The sequence below is a fragment of the Lingula anatina genome, chromosome 10, assembly GCF_051362555.1.
Source record: "Lingula anatina isolate TDL-2025a chromosome 10, LinAna3.0, whole genome shotgun sequence".
NCBI lineage: Eukaryota > Metazoa > Brachiopoda > Lingulata > Lingulida > Lingulidae > Lingula > Lingula anatina.
Window position 1 is genome coordinate 8,766,755 of NC_141776.1, and position 5,711 is coordinate 8,772,465.

General features: G+C 35.4%; 1 long non-coding RNA gene across 1 annotated transcript; it reads left to right on the plus strand.

Annotated features, from left to right (window-relative positions):
• Nucleotides 1–405: 405 nt before the first annotated feature.
• On the plus strand, nucleotides 406–5,344 carry LOC147759520 (uncharacterized). Its single transcript, XR_015331266.1, has 3 exons — nucleotides 406–1,121; nucleotides 1,301–1,404; nucleotides 2,339–5,344. It is a non-coding gene; the product is annotated as an uncharacterized LOC147759520 (long non-coding RNA).
• The last annotated feature ends 367 nt before the right edge of the window (nucleotides 5,345–5,711 follow it).

Genomic DNA, 5,711 nt, shown 5'->3' on the forward strand with positions numbered 1-5,711 from the left:
AGCTTGCTAATTTTTCAGTCATATCTTGTAGTTTGCAGATTTCAGATGCTCAAGATATTTCATCAGGACATTGATCTGCCTGTGCATCAGACGTGTTTTTACAGTGCCCTACTACCTATGTGATTCCAAACAAAATTATTTTGTCTTAGCTCTTTAGCTCAATGTTGGGTCACTGTAAATCACTACGCCCCTGGTTTTAGGTAAGGTCGTAACTTGTTGTGCAAATTGCAGATAACTTGGTGACCAGTTGGCCTATCGTTGGGCCAACGCGGATGCATTGTTGGTTTGAGGTTGGGTAATCGTTGGACTGATGTTGGTAATTAGTAAAACCAACGTAAATACACTGTTGGTTACAGGTTGGGTTATTGTTGGACCAATGGTGGTTAATACATGTAGCTGGCCCAATGTACAGCTTCAAGTGCGTAATTTTTTGCGCCCCACCCCCCTCGTTATATTTATTTATTATTTTTTCTGCATGGTTATCCCCACTCCTCACTATTATTCTGCCTCCTAGGTACTCTATTGATTTCGTTTTGATAATCATTCTCAATCAAGTTCAGAGTGCAAAGTTTTATGAGGTCTATAGTTTTGGGCCTTGTAGTTCTACTAATCTTAAAACAATGTAACACATAACGGGACTCGTTTGCAGAACTCAGTAAACTAACTCTTATGAGATTTTTTTTTCTTATGGAGCACATTTGGGTCCGTATGTACTGCTGCATAAAAATAAAATGTTAGATATACATGTACAAACCTTATTCACCACAACTCTAGTGTTAGCTATTTACAGTGCTAGAACAATAGGCGACAACATGGTTTAATTGGGCTTCGTTAATAATAATAATAACCTCATTCATTTGGGATGAAGGTCTATGGACAAAACAAAAAGGCTTGTTTGTACAATAACCTGATGATAACGTTTTTAAGACTAGGGAAAAACGCATCGTGTCCTCTCTAACACAATCCCACGACAGTGATACTATATTATGTAACCAGGTGAGCATTTTGGTGAGAGGTATTCAGATAGGACCAAGGTCAGGAGGAAGAGGAAGAAGCCTCACATGCCACATTGTCACACTTTCCACGCGTAGACTGATATTTTGGCACTGATGTAGTTTGTTGTAAGTACTGTATACATGTAGATGTTATAAGGCAACACTGATCGTTTTATAATGACGATATTTTATCAAAAAGTTTACATATCCCACTTCAGTCGTAATGGATCTCGGATATATTTTATTGACATGAATGCCGAAATGAGCTTGAAAAGTTAAATAACTTCTTATGTTGGTTTTTCCAGAAGGAAAGCATTTGCTCATAGGGAAGTGAGAAGATTATTCCAGCCGTCCAAAGGTCTGAACTTGTTCTTCCGTCTTAAACAAAGCAAGACGACAAAGCAGCTAGGTAACTACCGGTACATTCTCAGCTCCCAATGGGTGCCTTTTTCATCTTACGATAGTGGCATGTACAAATATATCCTGTTTATTATAGTTAACTGACAAAAAACAGTGGTTTTCTACAGAACTAGCCGCGACCAGGAAAGAAAACGTATATTTGCTAGGCACTGTCGACCTCTGTTGACTTCAATTTTCATGATTTGAATTTCATACCATCCTTGATAATACAATCTGAAATAAGATGCTTGAACAAAGTATCTGATTTTAAAAGAAATTGAGCTAAAATGCTAGCGTTCGGATTACGAAATTATTTAAGTGGGTGAATTGGAATAAAGTAATTGGTAAAATTATTATTTTGTCATTGACCAGTGTTTTATGTTATCCTACAGAACCGAGACAATTTGAGACTACATTGTAACCCCCGACCCGGCATTTACAAAATCCTGAATTATCATTATCAAAACTAAGCTTTCTGTCAAATGTTTACATTTATCTACTTTTAATTCCGCAAATATATAAAGTCCAAACACTGGTATCTTTTGTAACAGTTGGTATGCAGAGCAGCGTGATTGTATGGCCTGTTTTCTGTTTTTATGCTAAAATTATCTATGTGGGTAAATATGCAGTCTCCATGAAAATACTCTTCGTGGAAGGACATGGCTTAGCAGAGATAGAAAAAACAATAAGATTAGTATGTTGACTTGTAAAAGTGTGTACAGGGCATGCAATAGTAATAATGTCGTTATAAAGTGTGTCATTGTATAGAACGTGTAGGTTCAATTTACCTAGCATATAGCTATTCTTATAATATGATTTATATGTCTCTTAATGCAAACTGTAATGGATCGGTGTAAAGATTATATTTCACTTTAAAAAATATTAGATATGGTTTCTTGCATGTGGATTTCGTTTAATTTATTTCATTTTTCATTTACTTTCAGTATCTCGTTACAACCGTCTTACGATGAAATTGGACGCACTCCCAGCAAAGACATGAGATTCGTATTCGCCAGCGCCCGCAGCCATGTCAACTTTGTCTTGTGTTTGTCGTATAGTCAACTTGCAGGGTTGACATTTGATTTGAAATGTGATGTTTGCTTTGGGTTGTAATATTCTGCATCAAAACGTGTATCAGATGAAGTGTAGCGTGTAACGAGTGGTTTATTCGTGAAACTTCTAATAAAATGGACTAAATCCAAGCGTCAACCCTGCACGTTTCTGGTATATTACTATTCATGTGTAAATAAGCTGTAATACAGCACTCTATCAGCACACGATGTTTTTATTGTAATTTATATTTTTTGTTTATACCCACCAATAATCGAATCTGAAACAACACTTTTGAAGTTATCCTAAAACAAAAAATCCCTTGCTTAAGTGATCTATGAAAATAAAATTAATTGCAAAATTATCATTAAGTGATGTGCAGGTAGAGCACTGTGCTAGTGCGACCGGTTTAATGTTTGGTTGTAAAATTATATGTGTGGGCAAATATGTAATAAGACGCTTTGTTATGCAATCGAAAATGCATTGATTTTAATGAAGCTAACTTTAGAAAAAATAAGTCGTGACTCCATTACGTAAAATGCCCGAGTTTTATTGTGGGTTCATTGGAAAAAAAATGAACGAGATAAACTGTAAACGCTGGAATCCAAATATGACACTTAAGAATTAACGGCAAAATGAAATCGTAAAATGTACTCAAGTTATTACAGAATTGCCCACACGTATTGAAACGGGTCTTTTTAAAATTGTGAAAATACGGTTATGATGCATGGTAAGAATCAACTTCCTCTGGTTCCCGGTGTTTTGATATACTAGTAGTGTGTCAGTGATAGACCCATAGTTTTATTGCTGGGATGGGGTAGAAATGTTTGTCTTTTCAGAAAATCAAACCAGGGGTTGGTTTAGTTTTTTTTTTTCGAAAGTTTTTTCTTGTTTAAAAAGGAAAATTAACTTTTTACCTTCATTACAAGGCGGATATACTCTCAAAGAGAAACTGTGAATAGTAGAAATTGTTTCCTTTTGCGTCTTTTGTCAATTAAAATATATATGTAGGACTGGCATTTATCGCATCTTTTACAACTTGAACATTTAGAAATCCGTATCAAACCTGTATCAAAAACTACAGTTGCTGCAAAGCTCTGTTTTGGGGGTAATAGGTATTACCTAGTAATTAAACGAACTTTGTAAATCCTCTAAAACATGGAATTTTCTGTTAGTTGCCAATTTACTTTTTCTTTTGTGAATTTTTTTGTCTAATCAAATATGTCAAAAATAAAAATTCTAAAAAAATCAGAAAAATGAAACTTTGATTGGTTAAAGTAAAAGATTTACACAAAATTTGAAGGTCAGTGTTTTATTTAATATTGATATTGTACTTGGTACTTTCTCTTTATTTTGGTCGGGATCAAGAGGAGATTAAAAATAAAAGGCCTGAGTAGGTGCCAGTCTTGCAGTGCTGTTGGGCTATATTTGCTGAGTGTTTCTTGATCACTGAACACCGGAGACCGTTGAGTTTTTTAGCATTTTCTGAGTAAATGTGCTTAGTTATTTTAAGTAAACTAGTTTTCGTACAACCTTTTCAATTTTGTTTACATACTGTTGTTAAAAATGACCATGTTTCATGCTGGTCTCGATTCGCACGACGCATAAATTTAAGTGTTCACTCAAAATTGTGCCACCAAAAATATTATTTTAAGAGAAGAAAAAATGACGCACATTATCAGGTACATATTTATTTATCTATGAAAAAAAGTCTCAAATTTACAGAATTGAATAATGTTTGACTGGTGTTTGTTTTTTGTGATCATCAGCATGGCGACATAGAGTAAGTTGTGGTGTCATGAGTGTGTACCCGCGTGCGGGGGGAACGCTTACATGAGATCATATGCATTTTGAATTTCGATACTGTTGCCACCTTTGAATTATGGATAAAAATGTCCGTTGGTAAAATTTTGGATCAGTCACAAGACAAATACTCCAATGTCAACTTTGAACGATGGCTGTTAAATACATCACGTCGAATCTTCAACTTTCTCTTTTAACACTGGGCAAAAAAAAAACAAATTTTATGTTCTTTTTTAAAACCAAAACGATTGATCTTGAGCGACACTTCAAACTGCATAGAATCTCCCACACATTTAGTTGTAGGTAGTTGTATTTAAGATTGATTTACATCTCTAATTGTGCAGTCGTTATGAAAATTACTTTTTTTTATGTAGAGCCAAAACTTTATGTTCGGCTTTTGCCAACATCTGTATGGTGCAATTGCTTGTATATGTTATAATAAATATACATAAATGTTGTAAACTGTGCAAAATGTCACGGGCTCATTCCTGACTTTTCTTTTCTTCAGCTCGACTCGAACCTTTGGTTACCATCTTGTTAGTCTTTTTTCAGCTCCTTGGTCTGTCGCCTTACCTATTGAGCCAAAGACTCAACTTGCTGTTTTCTCATTCTCATCATCCCTTGTAGTAGCTTAAGTTGTTTATTTGGGTTTATTTTTGCAAAAGGTAATTTGCTGGGACCTAGAAGCGCCAGGAATCGAACTGGGGACCTTCTGTCTCAGAGGCAAGCGCGTTACCTACTTCTCTAAGTGTTCCCACCCACCCTCCTCGGGTAGACTTTCTTCTTACAGTAACCGAAGAAAAATTTTGATAGCACCCCTTTGTAATTCCAAAGTGCCAGAACCAGGAATAGAACCCCAACCCCAGGCTACCACTGAGCCACGTAGCCATTCAGTAAAAACGCTAAGACATTTTGTATATTTAATAAGTATTTTTATTCAGAGAAATACAGATTGCTTTTATGTATTCAATTGTTTATAAAACATATATCTGTAAAACATCATTGTCATTAGTCTATTTATTACTATATGTTTAAAAGGGTTCGAGTATCTGAAATATTATTATTGATATCTGTATTTAAACTCACAAGGTGTAACAAATATAACATTCTTATCTATTCGACTTGACAAATAAACAATCTACCACACTAATGGCCTTATGTTTATTTGATCTTAATGACTCAAACAAAATATTTTAACACTTTCGTCATGTTTGGCAAATAACATGTTAAAAGCCCTACGTAAAAATATATTCAGCGTTTACCCAGCTCAGGCCCGTAGCCAGCAATTTCAAAAGGGGGGTTCTTTTTCTGAAAAAGTGGACCTTTTTCCATAAAAACTTCGTGAACCTAAATCAAATTTTACCCAGAGTGGACCTTTTCCCACCAAAAGGGGCAGTTCTTTCGAACCCCCCGAACCCCCCTGGCTACAGGCCTGCCTGAGCTGTTGAGAGAATAATAAACATT